The sequence below is a fragment of the Pteropus vampyrus genome, unplaced genomic scaffold, assembly GCF_000151845.1.
Source record: "Pteropus vampyrus isolate Shadow unplaced genomic scaffold, Pvam_2.0 Scaffold368, whole genome shotgun sequence".
Taxonomy (NCBI): domain Eukaryota; kingdom Metazoa; phylum Chordata; class Mammalia; order Chiroptera; family Pteropodidae; genus Pteropus; species Pteropus vampyrus.
Genome location: NW_011889149.1, coordinates 184,877 through 204,239, shown reverse-complemented (window position 1 = coordinate 204,239; position 19,363 = coordinate 184,877). Strand labels below are relative to the sequence as shown.

The window sequence follows — 19,363 nt, the reverse complement described above, 5'->3', positions numbered from 1 at the left end:
GAAGACGTTCGCCGGCTGGCTGGGTCCCCACGGCCTGTCCTCAGCCTCCTGAGTCTGTCCCCCTTTCTCCGTCGCCCACTCTCAACGTCTCCTCGCGGTCATTTTCCTAATTGGACAGAGCTGAGGGGTGTGATCGTCGGCGTCAGATGAGGGGCCCAGAGGCTGCCAGGTGGGCGCGGGGACCCAGGGACCGTCGGGGCGGCCCTGCCTCCCAACCCCGCGCGTGCGGATCCCACAGATCTGCCCTTTGCCACCGCCCCCCTAACCGCGGACTTGCTAAGTAGTGCATATTGGGTTTTATTCCAACTTGCCTCTTAAGATGACTTTTATGATCGCTGCCACTGCTTGCCTCCAGTCTAAGCTGAAGTTTGGGAAGATTTAAGAGGCCAGGGAGGTGCTTGCGTGGGTTTTAACTAACCCCAAACGGTCATTAATGTCTCTCTAAGATCCGCGATGGTTCCGGCAAGGCGCAGTCGTAGCCTGGGTGCGTTTTCTCCCGGACACTGCGAGGGGCTGGTTCCTCCCCGTCGGTGCGGTCTAGCGACTGACCATTCTCCTGGCCCTCCCTGGAGTTGCGGGCCTAGCGCCTGAACTGCTCAGGGCGCCCGGGGCGCCTTTATTTCTTTGCAAAATGGAAACTCCCAAGCGGCAACGACCTGGAGGGGACATAACCAGTTCCAGTGGGCTCCTGGGAAATTTACAAAATTTCCCCACAGGTGTTTGGTGGACTTTGCACCCTTGGGAGTCACCCAGCCAACTTTGAAGCTGCTCTTTCAGCCCTGCCTTTGTGCACGTGTAAGTAGAAACTGTCAGAGTTCATTCAGTTCTGCCTAGTAGACGGCTTGGGGCCTGCATCCCTGTGGCACCCTCCCCAAGGACCTGCTGGGCCAGGTGGGGTGGGGAAGAAAACCACCCCTAATTGTCATTAGACGTTAGAAAATGTACTCTTAGTGTTGGTGATCAAAGCCTCGGGCCTGTCTGGTTTTGATTTTGGAGATTCGGTATGGCTGTCCCTTTCTCATTTGTTTTAAAGTGAATGTTATTTTCTAGAGCTTTTCTGGTGTTTTGTCAGCTGGTCCTTGGGCCACGTGTCACCCTGTGCCAGGCATCTGTCAGTCTTGAAACAGAACCTCTTAATTGGTCACCTATAGTTCCAACCACTGTAGTGCTCCAATGACCTGCAGGACCCGGCTTGCTGCACGTGGGGTGGAACTGCTTTCTTTTGGGTAGGGGGAGTTGGACATTTGGGTCACATTTTCTTTCCTCTAGGCTCACCTGGTTGCCTCTGCGGCCTTGGAGGGAGATGCAGTGAGTTGAAGTAGGGGCAGAGGCTCGCTCTTCTCCTCAGAGCAGATTCCCGGGTGAGTTCCTGTCCTGTGGTGTATGGCCAGCGAGTCATTGGTTCTCTACTTGGGTCACTTCCATTCCAACCAGTGGGACTTATTTTTAGGCTCGCTGTCTAGAGACAAAGAGACAGGCAGGGTCTGGAATGGTTTTCGAGTTGGAGAAAGGGTCACTAATGGGACCACCAGAGATTTCGTACTTCTATTCTAGATTTACTTTGTGGCCCAGAGATTTTTCTCCCGGAGATGTGCCTGTAGAAGGGCAGAAATAAGTAAAGTAGGACTCGGGTGCCTCTCAGGAGCCCCTCCACGGGCTCTTCATCTGGCTTGCTCACCCCCCGCCCCCAATCCCAGGGCAGGGGCACGTTTGTTGAATAAGGGATCTGTGAATCTGCTCAGTCTCATGTTACTGGTAGTTGCTCCCAGCACTTGGACTTGAAAGCCAGAAATGGATCTTAGAAGTTGTCTAAGAGAAACGGAGGCATGAGGCCAGCTCCATGCCTGGGGTCCCACAGTCTCTGGCAGAGCCAGCACTGGAACCTGCGCTTTCAGAGTCCGTTCCCAGTGCTCTTTCCACAAGGCCGCTGCTTCTTTTCCTTCTCAGGAGCCCGAATTAAGCTCTGGCCAAAGGACGTGGCTGTGAGAACATGAACCCACAGCCTTATGCTATGTCCGGCCCCTCTATGCTATGTGCAGGAGGTGGGTCAATGGAGTGCCTTATTTTCCAGGCGTGTTGCACATACTGTTCTGAAGGATTTGACGTGCAGGTGTGACTGCTAGGGGGAACCAGGTGCTCCTGGGTGTCCACTGGTTCAGCGGAGCAGTACCTTCGTCATCAGGATGTTCCCAAGTCACACTTAGCACTTTTTGATCTGGAATGCTTTCTTCATGCTTTGTACTTGTGATTTATTTAGGATTAGTCCGGGGAGAAAATGAGATGTAAGGGCCAGAGACCAAAACTTATCTCTCTTTGTGGATTAGATCTCCTTGTGGAATCTCAATTCGTGAGGGTAGAGGTCTTTCTTTGTTCATTGTTAAGCCCCTGTGCCTAGAACAGTTACTGGCACATAGAGAGCCCTTGAGAAATACTAGCTGGGATAAATGTTCCCAGAAGGAGCTCACGAATGATAATAGGGGGCAGGGACAGGAAGGTGATTGATGGAAGCTGCAGAGTTTTGCAGTGAGTCATTGCTTCAGTATCCTGACAGGTAAGGCAGGAGGGGCTCGCAAGAGTAAACCCTGAGTGGATTGAGCCACTGGGTGGAGACTTGTGCAAAACAATACAGAGATCTCAAAATTGGATTGGTTTTGGGAAGAATAATAATAATCGTGTACCTTAGGTCAGGCTTGGCTAAGTGCTCTATGAATGTCATCTCCCTTCGCCCTTGGCGTGTGCTACCTACTACCTACTGTTATTTCCATTTGGCAGATTGGGAAATGGGAGCACAGAGGAGTTAAGTAACTTGTCCAAGGGCACAGAGCCGATACCTGAATCCAGACAGACTGACATTAGACTTTGCCTCCCTAGACTGTCGATGAGATCAAGACAGTTCTGCCCACACCGAGGAGTGAGGAGCACTCAGAGCTTTGGGGTTCCTTGAAAGGACGGCAGCAGAAAAACTTGAAAGTATCGGTCTTCAGGGGACTGAGGCTGGTCAGGGAGCGTGCCCTCTGCGTCCTTTGCCAAGGCCCACACAGTACCCGCAGATGTCTCAGCCAGTGGAGACTATAAGGCCAACTGACTGTTCCCCAGTACCAGAGTGGCCAGTACCAGATCGGGGCTATTTTGCACTTGATAAAGATTTGGGAGACTGCTTCCTCCCCCTTCCCCCGAAAAGTATACTTTTTAACTTAAATTATGGTTGGCATATATTTGAAACTGGTGGGAATTTAAAAACTAGATGGTGTCCTTGAGGCCTCCAGAAGGTGTTTTCCTGGTGTGTAAACCTTACCTTCCTACACCAGGATGCTGGTCCAGGCCAACCCTTTTATTGGAAGTGTGTCATTTACCAGTTGCTGAGCTGGTCCCGTCTTCGTGGAGCTTACAGTCTCCCTGGGAGACGGACATTAAACTAATAATTACACAAATAGTCTTTAATTACAGTTGTTATAAATGCTTCAAAAGAAAAAGTACAGAGGTTATGGGAACTGATAATGACGGAGGAAGGGGAAGGGAGGTATTCTTGAAGAAAAGGCATTTAAACAGCCACATGAAGGGTGGGTGGGTGAAGAGTCTTTAACCCGGGAGGTTAAAGGCCTTGTAGGCCCTTGCTACTCCTTGAGGTCTGTGGTCCTTCGACATCACCATCCCCTGGGAGCTGGTTGGAAATGCTGAATCTCGGGCCCCTCAGCAGAACTGCTGAGTCTGCTTTTGAACAAGATTCTGGCGCGGCAGGGTAAAGTCTGAGAAATGCTGATGGAATGAAAGTGTTGAACTGGGAGGTTCTCCCCGCTCTGCTGTGAATGAGTTGGGCGACCTAGGGCAAGTCCCTTCTCTTCGGGGTCACGAGAGAATTCACAAGTTCCTTCTGACTTCTCTGATCTTTGGCTTTTGCTGGTTTGTGCAGCCTCCAAGTGTGTTGAGGACCTGCGCTTACCCAGCATCCACCTCTGAGGTGCCTTTGGCGAGCAAGCAGCTCTATAGTGTCCGCTCTGGTCGGACTTTAGGAAGCGCTGAAGAGAGGGGCCGGACCATCAGCTTTGGGGAAGGATCAGAATAATTCTCAAAAAAGCATATGGAGTTTTGTTGCTTAGGGAGAGATTATCTCAAGGTAACCTGGGAGGGTTTGGCCTGAAGCAGAGAGAAAAACTGGGGAGGGTCAAAAGGGCCTCGGGGGAAGAAAGGTTTAAGACTTCTGCTGAAAGCTGAACCCAAACGAGGCGGGAGGAACCTTTTCAGCAGTTCATGCCTGTGAACATGATACTTTAAGAACTGCCATGGAGTTTGATCCTTGAGATCCTCACGCGGCTGTGAAGAAGACCTGAGGGCCGAAACCAGGGGTCCTTGAGCCTTGCAAGCTGTGGGTGGGCTTCAGTTGCATCTGCAGCTGTGCAGAGGGTTACGTGTCTGTGTGCTTTTCTGGAGAGAAGCCCCATAACTTCCACAAGCCTCAAAGGGGTCGGCCGCCTCCCCCGACTAGGGACCAGTGCCTTTCTTGAGTAACCGCTCCCAGCTCTTGTACGATTCAGAGCACTTTCCATATATTAGCTCATTCATCTTGAGTGACTTTCCAGAAGTTACACACTTAGTAAGTGTCAGAACCAGGCTGGCACCCGGGTAGGTAGGCCCCAGAGTCCCTGGTCCTGGAGCCTTCCTTAGTAACAGGTGGGACTGGGGAGGAGCATTTTAGGGTAGAACAGAAATTGAGATTACAGAGGCCCCCACTTTTCAAGTAAGCATCTTCCAGTTGTTCAGGCATAAAATAGAAAGGGTTTTCCCGAGGATATGTATTCAGTAGCGTCAATTGCCAGGCTAGCCCAAGAGGGCCTGTGTCACTATTGGGCCCAACTCACATTTGTTTGCAAGGGAAAAAAAAAAAAAAAAAGAGAGAAAACAGGACTGCTGCAGTACTGCAAGCTAAATTAAAAATTCTAAGATTGGGTGGAAGGTTCTGGAAGAATTGCAGTGTCATAAAGCGGGGGTGAAGTAGTAGCAGGAAATTGGGATGGATTCTGAAAGAGGGGATTAAAGGAGGTTAGGGGCCAAAGCAGGACCAAATGTTTGTCAAATCAGCAGCTTCAAAAGGTAAAATAACTGGTTTTTATTACCTACTAATTAATGGATGTAGCTCACAGACCTGACCCTTCCCCCATTACTCGTGCCTTACCCCAAGTACAGAGGCCCTTTTGTCTTCTCTTTTATTCATTTCTGTGCTATTTGAATTTTTATCAGGATGTATTATCTTGAAAATCTATATATTTATAAATGGAGTGAAAGGACTATTAGAAGTGGGTTGGCCTCTAGGGGTGAGTTTGGTTCTGTTGTCTGCTACCATCATCATAAAGGAGTTTCTGATATTAAATTTATACGCCCTATTGTATGTATATTTTGGGAGTACTGAGAGAACCATTGGAAACGTGAAGATTTTTAGTGCAGTCAGAAGCTAAGAATAAGGGATCACATTGTGGCCCACCTGCCTTCCCTTTCTTCCATCCGCCCTCCCCCTGCCCCCTCCAGTGTGCAATAAATAGGGAATCAAAATCAGGTAAGAATGATCACCACGGAAAGCAGGAATGCCCATCTTTCAGATTTACACGGCAAACCATGACTCTTAGTTATGCGTGGTTTGTCTTCTGGGTAGTGTCCGAAAGCCATCGCTCACCCCATCCTATTCCCCATGGGGCAGCAATGGAAGGGGCTTCCGGATGGGGAAGGCTGTCATGCATGTGTTTGGTGAAAAACAATAGCCAAACTTTAGTGGTGGTTTTATGCGCCCCATGAAAGACTGGGTCTGAGCCAGCCTGTCAGTAAGCATCAGGTAGCCTTTGGAGGCTGGCGGTGCTGATTTGTTAACCCCTCTGACGTCCCTCCGATCCTGGGAGCCCTGGGCCCGCAGCCTCGCCTCCCATCCATTCACTAGCTACAGACTGCAAGACTGCTGTGGACTTGCTGTTACCTAGAAGCAGGTCACCTCTGAAATTCCGAACTCTTCCTGTTCCCACACTGCACAGCCCTCCTGGAAGCAGCCCTGCCCACCCCTTCCCCAGGCTGAGAAGCCTGTGCCTGCTCTCCTGGGCCTTATGCCCACCATCACCCAAGCCCTTGTTCCTGTGTCCTGCCCCGGCCACGCCCTGATCACACCCAGGGGCCTGTTTTGTGGCCTCTCCTTCCCTGACTTCTCCGTGGCAGGTACTGTCGTGATAAGTCTCTCCCCTAGTGGGTTCTGGCTTTTCACTCTGGGTCCTTCTCCGACCTCTCTGATCCTGCTTTTCCTTCCATCCCTTCTCTCCAGCCTACACTTTGGTGCCGAAGCCATGGTTCTCTGCTACTTGCTTCTGGTCCATGTCTGTGGTTTTAGCCTGCACGATGAGGACTCTTGGCCCATATCCCTTCCTGTCCTCATGTTGCCTGTGAGCAGCATAGAACTAGGTTTACATTTGTTACAGCTTTGGGTATATATGGGTATCTCTCTGCCGTCTTATTTTGTGCTTTCGCTTTCTTCTCTTTCTGATTCTTCTCTGTTCACTCTTTTAAATTGATTGAAAGTTTTTTTCCCTTTTCTTCCCTCCATTTTTTTCCTCTGTACTGCTTTGGAACTTATACACTCTATTTCTGTTCTTTTGATGCATGCAGACTACATAAGGTTTAAAGTCACTTGGTGTCGATAAATCTTTTTTCAAGCAATGAGAGGACCATGGAATGCTTTATATAAAGTCACCGTCCCTGCTCGTGTTCAGTTGCCATACAGTGGGTTAGCTGCATCTTCTTTCTCTCATTAATTCTATAAATCGGGCATAATTTTTGATGTTCTATATGGTTAACTGTTGTTCTGATTTTCTGCATAGTTACTGTTTTGTCCTTGAATCTCAGGCCTCATTTTCTGGGATCAGACCATCATGTGGTGAAGGTCTTTTAATCAAAACCATTTAGTTTCTGTGTGGCTGAAATTTTATTTCATCTTTATTAAAAGATTGTTTTACTGGGTATAAAACATTAGCTTGACAGTTATTTTCTCTTCGTATTTAAAGATAGTATTCCACTATCTTCTGGCTTTCATTGGTAGCCCAGTTTTTTTTTTTGTTTTTTGGGGTTTTTTTGGCAATTTCCTCCCTGGTTGGTTGTTGGTGATGATAGTAGTGTGTCTGTGCATGTGTGTGTATTTTGCAGTTCACTATAATGTTGTACTTAGGAGTGGATTTTATTTTGTTTGGCTAAAGCTTCCTGGGGCTTTCTGAAACCAAAGATTGGTGACTTTTATCAGTTCTAGAAATTTTTCAGGCATTATCTCTTTGAATATTGTCTCTCCATCCTTTTCTCTCAAGTCTCTCCTTTGTGAAATCCAATTAGATGTATGTTAGATCTTATTCTGTCCTTTATATCTCTTAATGTCTTCATTTTCAATCTTTTTGTTTGTTTTTTGTGATATTTTCTGGGTAATTTCTTATTTGTCTTCCAGTTTACTAATTCTTTTTTTAGTTAGCTCTAACCTTCTGTAAAGCCCATCCATGAGGTATTTTTAGTACCAATATTAACTCACAGATTTTAATATATGTGATGCTCTCTGAGTTTTTAATTTGGATGATTATATATTTTTTTTATTTCTGGGTTTCTAATTTATCCTTTTTTGAGTATGCATGCTCTTTCATTTTTTTAAATAAGCTCTTATTCCTTACATATGTCTTTAATTCTGCATTTTATTTCCATCATCACATTCAACATCCTTATTTTGTATTCCATATCGAATGATTACAATATCCGAAGTATTTGCAGATATAGTTCTGTTGTTGGACGCTTCTGCTGATTCCCACTCATGAAGGCTTGCTTCCTTATGTGTTTCATGATTTTGATTGTGAGCTTATGCTTGTTAGAGTTCTGAGAATTCTTGGAGGTACATTCTTCCAGGGAGGATATGTTGCCTTCTGCCAGATATGAAGGCTCTACAGATGGGTCTATTTGTCTATAACTTATTTTGCAGTTTTGAAGGGCTCCATTCACAGCTAACACGAAGCCAGATTACTTCCTTCCTGACTATACACCACCGGACGCCCCACTTTGGCCTCTTGTTCCCTTATTGCCGATGCCTTCTCTACATATTTGGACAAAGTGCTGGTCATGCCAGGCCCCATTAAAAACCGTATGTATCTTCTGAGCCTTCCCCATGCCACCCCTTTCAGAATTAGCCTGTCCTTCTCTATGTATTGGCCACTGTTGCCTTACCTTTTAGTGGTGTGTATGTTAAGACCCCACACTGGATAATGAGCTTCTTGAAAGCTCAGAGTTGTGCCATTTATTTCTGGAGCCCCAGTGCCTAGCTCACTATTGGGCAGAGTAGTTACTTAATAGATACCTATTGATTGAACAGAATCCATGCCAAAATCAATAGTTTTTTTCTTGAATAGTAATAAAAAAAAAATCACAAGCACTAACCTGCCCCATGATCTGGGACAGTCCAGTTCACCTCTTTGGATCTCAGTTGTCCTTAGCTATAAAATGAAGGGTTGCTTCTGATATCTCCACTTGTTCTAAGATACTGAGATTCAAAGTAACATGTATGATTGTCGGTTGCGATAAAGTGGAGCAACTCTTGGCTCACAAATGGAATGAAGGAATGGGAGGGCCATAGAGAGAAAGGGCCTGATTTCAAGGTAACTGAGCTCTGGAGAGAGCCTCGGATTTGCAAGAGAGGAAAGAGAAGGAACTCGAAGGTAAATTAGTATGAAATAAAGATGGCATTTAAAAATTCGTGACCTAGGACAATTGGATAGCTGTCTAAAAAAGTGAACACGTTATCACAAAATAAATTTCAAATGGATTAAAGATGGTAAATATTAAAAAAAAAAAATGAACTTGGGGAAAATACTAAGTGGGACTTAAAACCCAGAAGCCATTAAAGAAGAGATTAATATATATGACCCTACACAAGTAGAAATCCTGTGGTGAAATAAGCAATCTCCTAGTTCTCAAAACTACAGAAATATATTTGTAACATATCAGCGATAGAGCTAATTTCTTTAATATCTAAAGAACTACAAGTCAATAAGAAAAAAACCATCGACCCCATTTTTAAAATGGGCTAAGAACATGGATGGTTCACAGAAAGAGAAATATAAATGGTTCTTAACCATCTAAGAATGTATTCATCTCACTAGTAATAACAGAAATGCAAGTCTACTATGGAGAAGGGACAGCGGAACAGATACACATAATCACTGATAGTGTCATTTGGTACAACCTGCGTAGAGAGCATTTTGACAAAACTTATTAAAACTGAAAGTGCATAACCTGGGAATTTCTCTTAGATATGTTGTATACAAGTGAAATGTTCCTTTTTTTCAAGATAGTTCATTGAGTCATTGCTTGTAAAAGCAAAAAAACAAAAACAAAAAAAAACCCCAAAAACTAATGTCCATCAGTAGAGAATTGGTATATAAATGATCCTACAACCATACCACAAAATTCTCTGCAGCTATAAAAAAGAATGCAAAAGGTCCCCCTGTACCCATGTGATTGATGAGATATGTTCTTAAGTGAGAAAATAAGGGACAGAAAGCCTACCTGGGCAATAGCTCTGCCGGCATATTTAGGAGACTAGTAATGGTGGTTTTCCATAGTGGGGGCTGACTTTTCTCTGTATCTTTTTCTATATTTTGAATTTTGTACCTTGTGCGTGTACTATCTATTTAAAAAAATCTTATTAAAGGAGGTTAAGGAGGAAAAGTAGGTGGGTGAATGGGAGGGAAGAAGGATCTCACCTTCCCTCTGCGTTTTCATGTAAGTTACCCCTTTTAGTTACCCCTCTCTGCAACTCCGAGCAGGGTTGCTGTTTCTATAGACTGAGGAACCAAAGCTCTGAAGTCTGAAATGACTTGCCCAAGTTCATGGAGAGCGCCTGGGAGCCTGGCACTGTATCCTGTTCTCACTGTAGAACCATTGGGCTCATCTCTGTAGATCAGTATTTTTTTTGTTCTCTTTATTTTGAACTGACATCTCATAGTTCAAGAACCAATGGCTATACCCTGCCCCGCCTCCAAGGAAGCCAGAGTAAAGTTCCATCTCACCTCCTCCACCTGGCTGGCTGGCTCACAAGTGCCTACAGGGCAAAGCTCAGGCAGCCACCTGAGACACAATGAGGAGGATTAGGGATGGGCTTTGCAGTCCTACCTTTGAAGTTCCCAGCTTTTATCACAGTGTCTGAACCTTAACATTATTTCAAGGGAGCTTTTATTACTGTCTGAACCGGCCTAAGGTGGGTACCAGCTGCTGCCAGGTGCTGAGGGAGCACTTCCTGGTGCCTTAAGCTGATATCTTCATTTTGTTTTATGGTGGAGAAGTTTTCAGGGCTCAAGGCACTTGGTACTTGGAAGATTCTGGAAGAATAACTTTTGCTATTTTTCTATCCAGAGGTGCAATCGGATGGCATCTCTTTAATTAAAGGGAGGGAGAGGTGCTTTCTTTGCTTTTGTTGTTCTTTTTTTTTTGTCACAGAAACACCTGTGCTGTTTTCAAAGTAGGGTATTGACTGCTTCCTCTTTGCTGAAGCAAAATGCTGTATTGAGAGCAAAGCTTAAGGTACGGGCCACATATGATACAAGGATGCAGTTTATAGGATGCAGCTTCACCTGGAGAAAGAATCTGACATCTTTAAGAGACAGAAATTCACCCGGCACCACCTGTCTTCCTGTGCGGTGTCACATTTACTTTCTAAGTTGGAGTCGTCATCTCTTCAGAAAGAGGCAGGGGCCTTCAGGGCTAAGGAAGGGAAGCTTGTGGGGCTAGGAAGTCTTTGGGATCCATGGGCCTGAGCTGGCACATCCAGCCGTGCTCCTGACATCTTTATGAGGACTGCATCCTAACAAGCCACCCTGTCCATTTTGGTTTGTTTGGCCGATGGAAGTGGAAGTGCTTGAACGTCACAGAGCTGGCTCGGGGTGAAGTTTGCACCCAGCTCTTTGCCGAATGCACAGATGGATAGGAAGTGCCCAATGATGGTTTCCCACGTGGACAAATTTTGATATTCGAGATGGACTTTAAAGCTTTTGATCATAAAGAGGACTGGAGGAATTCAGATGTCTCCCTTTGCTCCTCCATTTTCCTGACTTGAATAATTAAGTCCATGCCCAGTGGAATTTTTCCGTTCTTGGGCTCTAGATCCTCTCTTAGGCATAGGCCGGCTTCTGTAAATGGTACACCCAGGTACCTTAATGCCCCCCGCAGGTCCACTCCGGCACCTGCTTGAGGTCTAGCTTATCCGGAAAAACTTCCAGGTCACAGCAGCTGAGTTCTTTTGCTTCAATTGTAGAACTTGTCAGAATTTCTCTTCCAGACCCCTAATTTGGGGTCTTTATTCCTTAGTTGTAAAAATGCATTCCCTGTCGCCAGGTACATTAACAGGCTCAGCTCAGGAACCCGCCTCTTTTTTTTACCCCCCTTCCAGTTCATTGTCAGAAGGGCTGGGCATTGTCTCTTCCTAGATCAAGGACAGAAGTCACATTTGTTTTGCCTTTTCACACCTTGGCCCCTCTGCTAGCTCTCATCTCCCTCCCCCAGTGGCGGTAACTGGAAGGGCCTGGACAGAAGTTTGGGTCCTGGGTGGCCTGGGGAGCTTGGCCTCCCTCCCGGGCTTCACGCTCCCTGCACTCACTGAGGCCTTAGGGAGAATCTCACTTCCTTGTCACTGGAAACCACCTCTTAGTCCCTGAAATAGTCTCAGGTGGTTTTAAGATGTCTCTGTCCAGTTTTGTTTTGTTTTGTTTTGTTTCGGATCCAGTTTAGATTTGAATGTCCAAGGAATGAGCACTGTCTTGGGTCTCGGATCTCTTCCTTTTGTTTTTTAGAAAATAGCTTTCATTGATTTTTTTTTTTCTTGTTACAAAGAGATTTATGATCGTTGCAGAATTTTTAGGAAATAAGCAGAAAGAAGAAAATAAAAACCACCTATTATTAATATTTTAGTGTATTATAGATACTTCCTGCATATATTTTTATTTTTGAAAAATGAATCATACTGAATATACCATGTTTGTTTGTTTAGTTCTGTTTTTGTGTGTTTTTACTTAACAATATGTTCTTAAAATTTTCATTGGGTTAACCATTCTCCTCCAAGTCACTTTAAAGGGTTGCATGGTATTCTTTTGAACAGATGGAACATAATATATTTAAGCAGTCTCCCACATTTAGGTTGTTTTGTCTTTCTGTCTCATACAGAGTTCTGTGGTAGACACCCTTGGGCATTTTTGCCCACAGCCTTGATACATTTCTAGAAGTGAATCCCTAGGCCAAGGACGCGTTCTAAAGGCTCTAGATTTAAAGGGTTAAATTGCCCTCCAGAAACGTTGTATAGTATTTTGGATTCCTTTTGGGTGCATACCAAGTCTTATTCTTTTAAAACCTGGTGTGTATTATTAAGACATCGCTTTCCAAATGTTTCACGCATATGTTGGCTTAAGAGTGGCTGGTGGGGGAAAGGCCTGAAGGAAGGAGAAGCTCCCCTGTTCACCCTTCATTGGCAGGGGGACTCGAGGGCTCAGGCCAGAGGCCTTTCTGGCCTCCTGACTGCTGGCAGCTGGGCAGGGAACCTCAAGGTGCCATCCTTGGGGTGCCTGGGGCAGAGCCTGCTTCGAAGATTCCAGAGGATGCTCGTAAAACGAGCATGCTCCCCTAACTCCAGAGACCAGAACTGGTTGTCTCTGGCTGAATTGGTGTTTGTTTATAGGGGGCGGGTGGGGTGAGGGTGACGGAGAATTTCCTGTGCAGACCTCAGATTGTCCCCCAGGTCCTGCCCAGCCCTTGCAGCCCCAATTCCTCAATCACTGTCTTGGGGAGGTGAAGGGACAGGAAGGAGGTTTGATGGAATTACCGAGGAAGTAACATTCGCTTCGGCTAAATTGAGCCTTCCTGTCCTGTGCCCTGCTTCGCTCCTGCTCCTTTGCTCTCCGAAAACCTTTCCCACTTCTTAGCTTCCTTCTTCTTTACTCCCGGTGACACCTAGGCTGGTGCCCACCTTTCAGACCCGGCATGTCTGAGTGCATCGCTGTTTATTTGTTGTATCTGCTCAGCTCTGGCTCCCAGCACCCCCGTCACCATCCTGTCCAGGTGGTCCAGTCCCAGCTGAGGCCCAGTCCCAGCCAGCCGTGCATTCTCGGGCCTGGCGGGAAGGCCACATGCTCATGGAGGCCCGAGCTGCCTCCTCCCCAGAGACACAGTGTGCCAGCTGCTGCCCGTTGGGTTACAAACAACAAAAACACAAAAACCCAGCCCCTTGAGATGAAGGACGTTTCAGTTTCTATGAAGCAGACGACTTGTGTGCTGGAAATGAGAAGCGCGGGGTTGGGAGAGGGAGGCTGGAAGTTCCCCTGGGGTGGGCTTTGTTTAAAATTTAATATGCTCTTCCTTTCTCTCAAGGCACCGGCGACGGCTTCTAGCTGCTTTGTCATTTTAGCCCCGTTATCTGTCTGGTGGATGTGATCTCTTATCGGCCGGGTCCTGTCTCTCTTCCCTGTCTCTCTTTCCCGTCCACATCCCACACTCCGACCCTGCCTCCATTTGTGACACGATATTACAGATCCCATTCTGCAACCTTAGATTCCAATGAAACTTGTCACTTTGCTTCTTAGTCAATTAAGATTTGGAGAAACTTTTTAATGGTGTTGGGCCCACCGAGGGCATAAGTAGTGGGCAACTTTGGTGTCCTGTGAGAGGGTTGGCGCCCGCTCTTACTAGTATGGGGAGTGTAGGGTCCCAGGGTGAGGGTCTCAGGTCTGGGTGGCCTGAGGGGGAGTCGGATGTTTGCTCCCATGTGTGTTCCAGCTTCTGACCTGGCACCTCCTCGGCCTGGGGGAGCTCTATAGGACAAAAAGTTCACTGAACAGAAATGCAGAGCTGCCCTTTACCCCACGGGCAGGAGTGGATCTAAAAATCACTCCCCACAGACGTGTGGCCAGAGGTGAGGGGAGTACCTCCCTTCAAGCCACAGGACTCAGGATTGGAGCCACGCCCTTCTGTCTTGGCTCGCCATCTCCTAGCCCCGATGAACTTCAGCCTTCCCCTCTGGCCCTTGGTTTCATGGCCTGTGAACCGGGTTCGTGAGCCTACTTTTTATAGCTGTGCTTTGTGCTATGTAATACGTGGTTATCATTACTACTTGTGAAGTCGGGAGAGGCCCGCGCCATTCTGAATCCCCTTTTTTTCTTACAAATGTCCCTTAGTCATTTCTTTATTCCTTTATTCAATCGGCAAACATTTGCCAAGCACCTAGCATGTGCTGAACTCTGTGATGTAAAGGGGAACGACATGGTCTCTGTCTCCAGCGAGTCCTCTGTCTGAAGGGATGTCGGATGTGTTAATAAGAGCACAGGAAGGTAACTCTTGGAACGTGGTGAGGGCAAGGAGCTGTGCAGGACAGACTGCCTGGCGGAGATGGCATTTAGCGGGGTCTTAGCAGACAGGGGGAGCAGGGCCATTCCACCGGGGGCTGGAACACGCAAAGTCAGAACAGGAGCATTTGAAGAGTCAGTGGTGGTTTGGGAGGCTGTGAGGTAGCGTGTAAGGTAGGATGGTAGAAGATGGAGCTGGGTGGGTGGTAGGACTGATCTGGGAATGTGTCCAAAAGCTTGGACTTCATCCAGAGGCTTGAGGGAGCCACCAATAGGTTCTGAGCAAAGAAGAGATATGACAGATCACTCTGGCTCACACTGGGGTACTTGCGGGTTTGTTGTTGTTCAATCCACGTGAGGAAATCCCCTCAGAAATGTTAATCTGAAAGTCGAGAAACCCCTCGGAGGAACGAGTATAACAGCTTTGTTTGAATTCCTTCTCATTTCACTGAAAATGTCTGCTTTGCACCAGCTATTTACAGATAATTTGCAAACGTATGTTTTCTATGCTTGATTGTGTTTCTTAAAACTCACCAAGAAATAATCCCAAGTGGAATATTTCCACGAGAGTGTGTTGTTAGTATGTATGTGTAGTTCCCGAATCGACTGCAGAGTGTAGGAAGGGCTTTGAAGTGTCCCATGAGTGCATGACATCGTCAGGCTGAGGTTCCCCCAATCTCGCGATGGGAGAGAGAAGAACCAGTGACAGCTGACCTCCCGCTCTCAGCCAAGCCCCGGGCGAGACTCTTAATTCAGTGGCCGTGCAAGAAACAACATTCCTGACCCATTTCGGGGACGGGGCAACCGAGACTCATGAAGGTGGCCACTTTTTGCCCAGGCCTTGCACCTGAAAGGGATGATAGTGGGAATTCAGCCCAGGTGAGTACAAAGTTTACACTTCAGCCTTTGAACCACTCCGCCATCCAACTCTTAGAACATACCAGAAGGTAAAGTAAGAGATGCAGAGGTGGGTCTGATGAACCACTGGAGAGCTTGTTGACTTCTAGGTAAAAACTAGAGCTAAAACACCTGTCCAATCCCATTCTCCCTCAGCAGGTTCTGCTGACCGATGCCCTGGGAGCACCCCTTCCCTGGGGAGCACTCTTCCACTGGGGGATGTCTGCAAGCCCTTGCTGCATTCTGGGTTCAACCCCCAGATCATTGGGGAGGAAGTTGGTGCCTGTAAGTGGCATTAGGTTTAAACATATACGTACTTGAAGGTTACTGCCCAGAACACCCAGAGTGGTGGGCAGAGCTCTGGCTGAACAGAGGAAGCCACAGGTTGGGGTGGAACAAAATTTATAGGGAAAGGATGCCTGTGGCTCTTCCCTGGTGGCATCATGAGACCCTGCTCCGCACCCCTTACCTAAGTCATACCCAGGCAGTGAGCATTCCCAAGAGACCAGATGCTCCACCGGGGAGCTGGGCACAGGCCAGCATCCCTTTGCCTCTCACTTCACTTGCTCTTGCCCTTGTCATCTTTGCTTGGCCATCTTAGTACATTTTTTGTGAGAAAGGGCACCTTGGTCAGTATGCTTCTCCCTGACTTTCTAAGAATGTCTTCCTCCCTCTGACTTGGGTGGCCCCGGACTCCCCACCAGACTCAGCTGGGGTCATTGGAAGTCAGTCGAGACATCTGAAGACCCACCTGTGCCCCTTCTTCCTGGGTACCCTTCTCTCCCTCCCCTCTGCCTCTGTCTTCAAATAGAGAAGATTCAGGGCAGTGAGGATGGAGGGCAGAGAAACAGAAGAAAGAGCCCTGTGCGGGCCAGCTGGGCATTCGCCGGTCACATGCCGATGAAATGCTGGGTCTCCCAGGAACCACCTCGCCTCTCCCTCCCCTTGCCTCTTCCTGCCACACACACCTCTTCTCTCCCCCTTGTCCTTTCTCATCCCTTCTTTCTTCTCAGGGTGGGCGGTCATGGAGCAGGCTTCTAGATCTAGAGTTTTCGGTTACGGGCTAACTGGGCTTTGTGGAAATTTGGCCACCCTCTCTCTAGCGCTGCTGGTACTGGGGTGAGCTGCAGGGGCTGGTGGAGCAGCCAAGGTGGACATCAGCCACCTTCTCCATTTCCAAGGGCCAAAGTTCCTCTGAATTCAGATGGCCTCTGGCAGTTGACCTTGTGTTGAAAGTGCAGTTGTTTTTTAGTGGGCCTCAGAGATTATGCTGATGAATAAAGAAAACAGAAGCCTGCCCAGGTCATCTGTAGTAGTTGGATTTCACTGAGTTTCTCTTCGAAGGAAGACTCCGCCATCACAGTAATGGGTGGGGGGTGGAGAATGCTCATTTGAGAATGAGGAGCATGAAGGGGTGAGGGTGGTTCTCCTTGGTATTCCCTGGGAAAGAATTTCCACCTCCAGAGGGGAACTGTAGTGTCCAAATGACTGTGGGTTTCTCACAGGGCCACTGTCTTCAGGTGTCAGCACTGTTTTGAGTCCAAATTCAATTATTACTCAAGTTCTTGGTGACTTCATTTAACTCTCTGGCCAGGGAGAATCTTTGCAAAAAGAGAGCTCAGGATGGAACATTTCTGTTACCAAGCCTTAGGCAAATAAACATGTAAAGAAATCTTATTAATAAAACAGTGAATTTTATGCTTACATAGAAAATTTGAAAATACAAAAAAATGCAAGGAAAGTAAAAATTGCCCATAATTCCACCAATTAGAAATTACCAACACTGTTTATATCTTTATATATTTTTATATATATGTATTTTTTATGTATCTTTATATATTTCCTCATAGTCTTTTTCAATGCACATATGTAAATATACTGTATTTTAAACATGGTTACAAGCACATCGAACTTTATATTCTCTTTATGTTTGGTTTGACATAACATTATGGCAAGCAAACACTTTTAAAAGCACTTGGGCTTTGCAAGCAAGCTTATGCTTTGCAAACATTTCTGTCAGCCACCAGTAACCAACTGTAAGAATTCATATACTCCCCAAAACAAATTGTGCCAGTCACGGAGTTCTTTGATCACCAGGCAGTAAACCAAATTATTGTAAATTTAAAACTGAAACCCAAACACTTGAAAAAAATTAAAACAGTCTCCTAAATTGCTACTGGGTCAAGGAAGAAATAAAGTATATAGTGACAAATATTTAGAAAGCATTGAACACCAGAATGCCACATAACCAAACCTATGGGAGACAGCTGGCACTATTCTCATAGCCTTAAATGCTTTTATTATTAAAAAGGGAGAGAGAAAAAGAGAATAAATCAAGCATTCAGCCTGAGATCTTAGAGGGAAAAAAAGGATAAAAAACAGCCCCTAAGGAAAACAGGAAGAAAAAAATAGTAAGGATAAAGGCAGAGATAAATGAATTAGGAAACAGAAACACAGTGAAATTAGCAAATATATCCAAGAGCTGATTCTGTTTTTAAACAAACAATAAAGTAGACTAACCTCTGGCAACTCTGAGAAATAGGAGAAAAGGAAAAAGTAATAGGAACGAGAAAGGGGATATTGCACTAGATAGATTTTTAAAAATAAAGACATGCACAGTAGGCTCAAATTTGAAAATTTCAGGTAAACACATGCTATTCTGAAAATGTATATGTTGCCAATTGAGAAAAAATTTGCAGTCATTGTCAAAGCACTGCCCCTTCTGCCCAGAGAAGACACTGGTCCCAAGTGTTTTTACTAGGTGATTATTTCATGTTTGCTAATACTAAAAACATTGAGCTGTTCCATGGCTTAGCAAGAGATGGAGAGCTCTTCAATTCATTCTGCAAAGCAAAATAAGCCTGATATTAAACATGGCAAAGAGACCGTGTTAAAGAATGAAAATGCAATGTCAGAGATAGAATTTGATACTATATTAAACAAGCCATCCACCCTAACCCAGTGGGGCACGTGGGGGAGAAGTATCGATATTAGGAAAGCTTAATATAGTAACCGCGTCACGCTAATGGGTTAAAGAAGTAAAACCGGATTGAGTCCAATATATGCAGGGGGAAATTGATTAAAATCGAGCAACCATCTCTACCTGATCAATACACCGAAAAAGGAATAGAAGGGTACATTCTTAACATGATTGAGAATATCTATTTCAAACCTATAGCCAATGTTATAATTAACTGTGAAGCACTAGAGGCAGTCCTGTTGAAACCAGTAACAAAATAAGGAGACCTGCCAATACATCACTGTTTAATGTTGCTTTTCAAATGCTAGTCAACACCATAATACTTAAATGAAATATAAAGAAGGAATAAATGTAACAATATATACAGTTTATACCAAATCTTGAGCTAGAGGTTGATTTCTAAAGTTTAGAAATTTTAAAAAATTCACCAAAAAATTCAATAGATTTGACTACATTGTAAGCACTATGTGAATTCTTCAAAGCAATTGAGAGCCTGGGAGAAAAGATCTCATCATAAGACCCCTATAGGGTTAATATTTGAATTTTGCCAAGATCCTATATGTATATGGGTTTTAAAGTCAAGATTTAAACTTGAAGACTAAGGGAACAGGCAATATAATTAGCGAATAAATACCTGACCAACAAAATGGGGTGGAAAGCTCCATGAGGTCAGAGGTCAAGTCAATTTACTGCATGACAGATACTATACTGAATTAATATTTGATGAACTCATAAATAAAAGCAATGCGAATTTTGAAAAATATGATGCCATTTTTTACCTTTTAAATTAGTAAGATTTTTTTTTCAAGGTTTTTATCAAAATTTCAAACCTGGAGAAAAGTTGAAAGAACGGTACAGTAAATACTCATACACCCATGACTAAATATAACAGAGACTAACTTTTCCCATATATGCTTCATTTGTACATGTATATATTTTTTCCTGACTCATTTTGAAGTTGCAGAACACATGTGACTTCTCCCCTGAATACTTGAGTTTGCGAATCCTAAACCTCGCAGAATTTAGCAGTCGGTGCAGAGGGCTTGGGAAGCTGCTGCACTGTGTCCCAAGGGTATCTCCACAGATTGTCCTTGTCCTTGAGAAGGCATTT

General features: G+C 45.5%; 1 protein-coding gene across 4 annotated transcripts in view; it reads left to right on the top strand.

Moving 5' to 3' along the window:
- Positions 1 to 11: 11 nt before the first annotated feature.
- ZNF710 (zinc finger protein 710) overlaps positions 12 to 19,363 on the top strand; it is a 55,415-nt gene continuing 36,063 nt past the window's right edge. Inside the window, exons 1-3 of one of the 4 annotated variants that reach the window (XM_023522979.1) lie at positions 18 to 169; positions 717 to 795; positions 7,979 to 8,137. The gene's annotated coding sequence lies outside the window, so the exon portion shown is untranslated. Of the gene's footprint in view, positions 796 to 1,269; positions 1,362 to 7,978; positions 8,138 to 19,363 lie in introns of all 4 variants that reach the window. The other 3 variants (XM_011379644.2, XM_011379643.2, XM_023522980.1) reach the window with 3 other exon arrangements.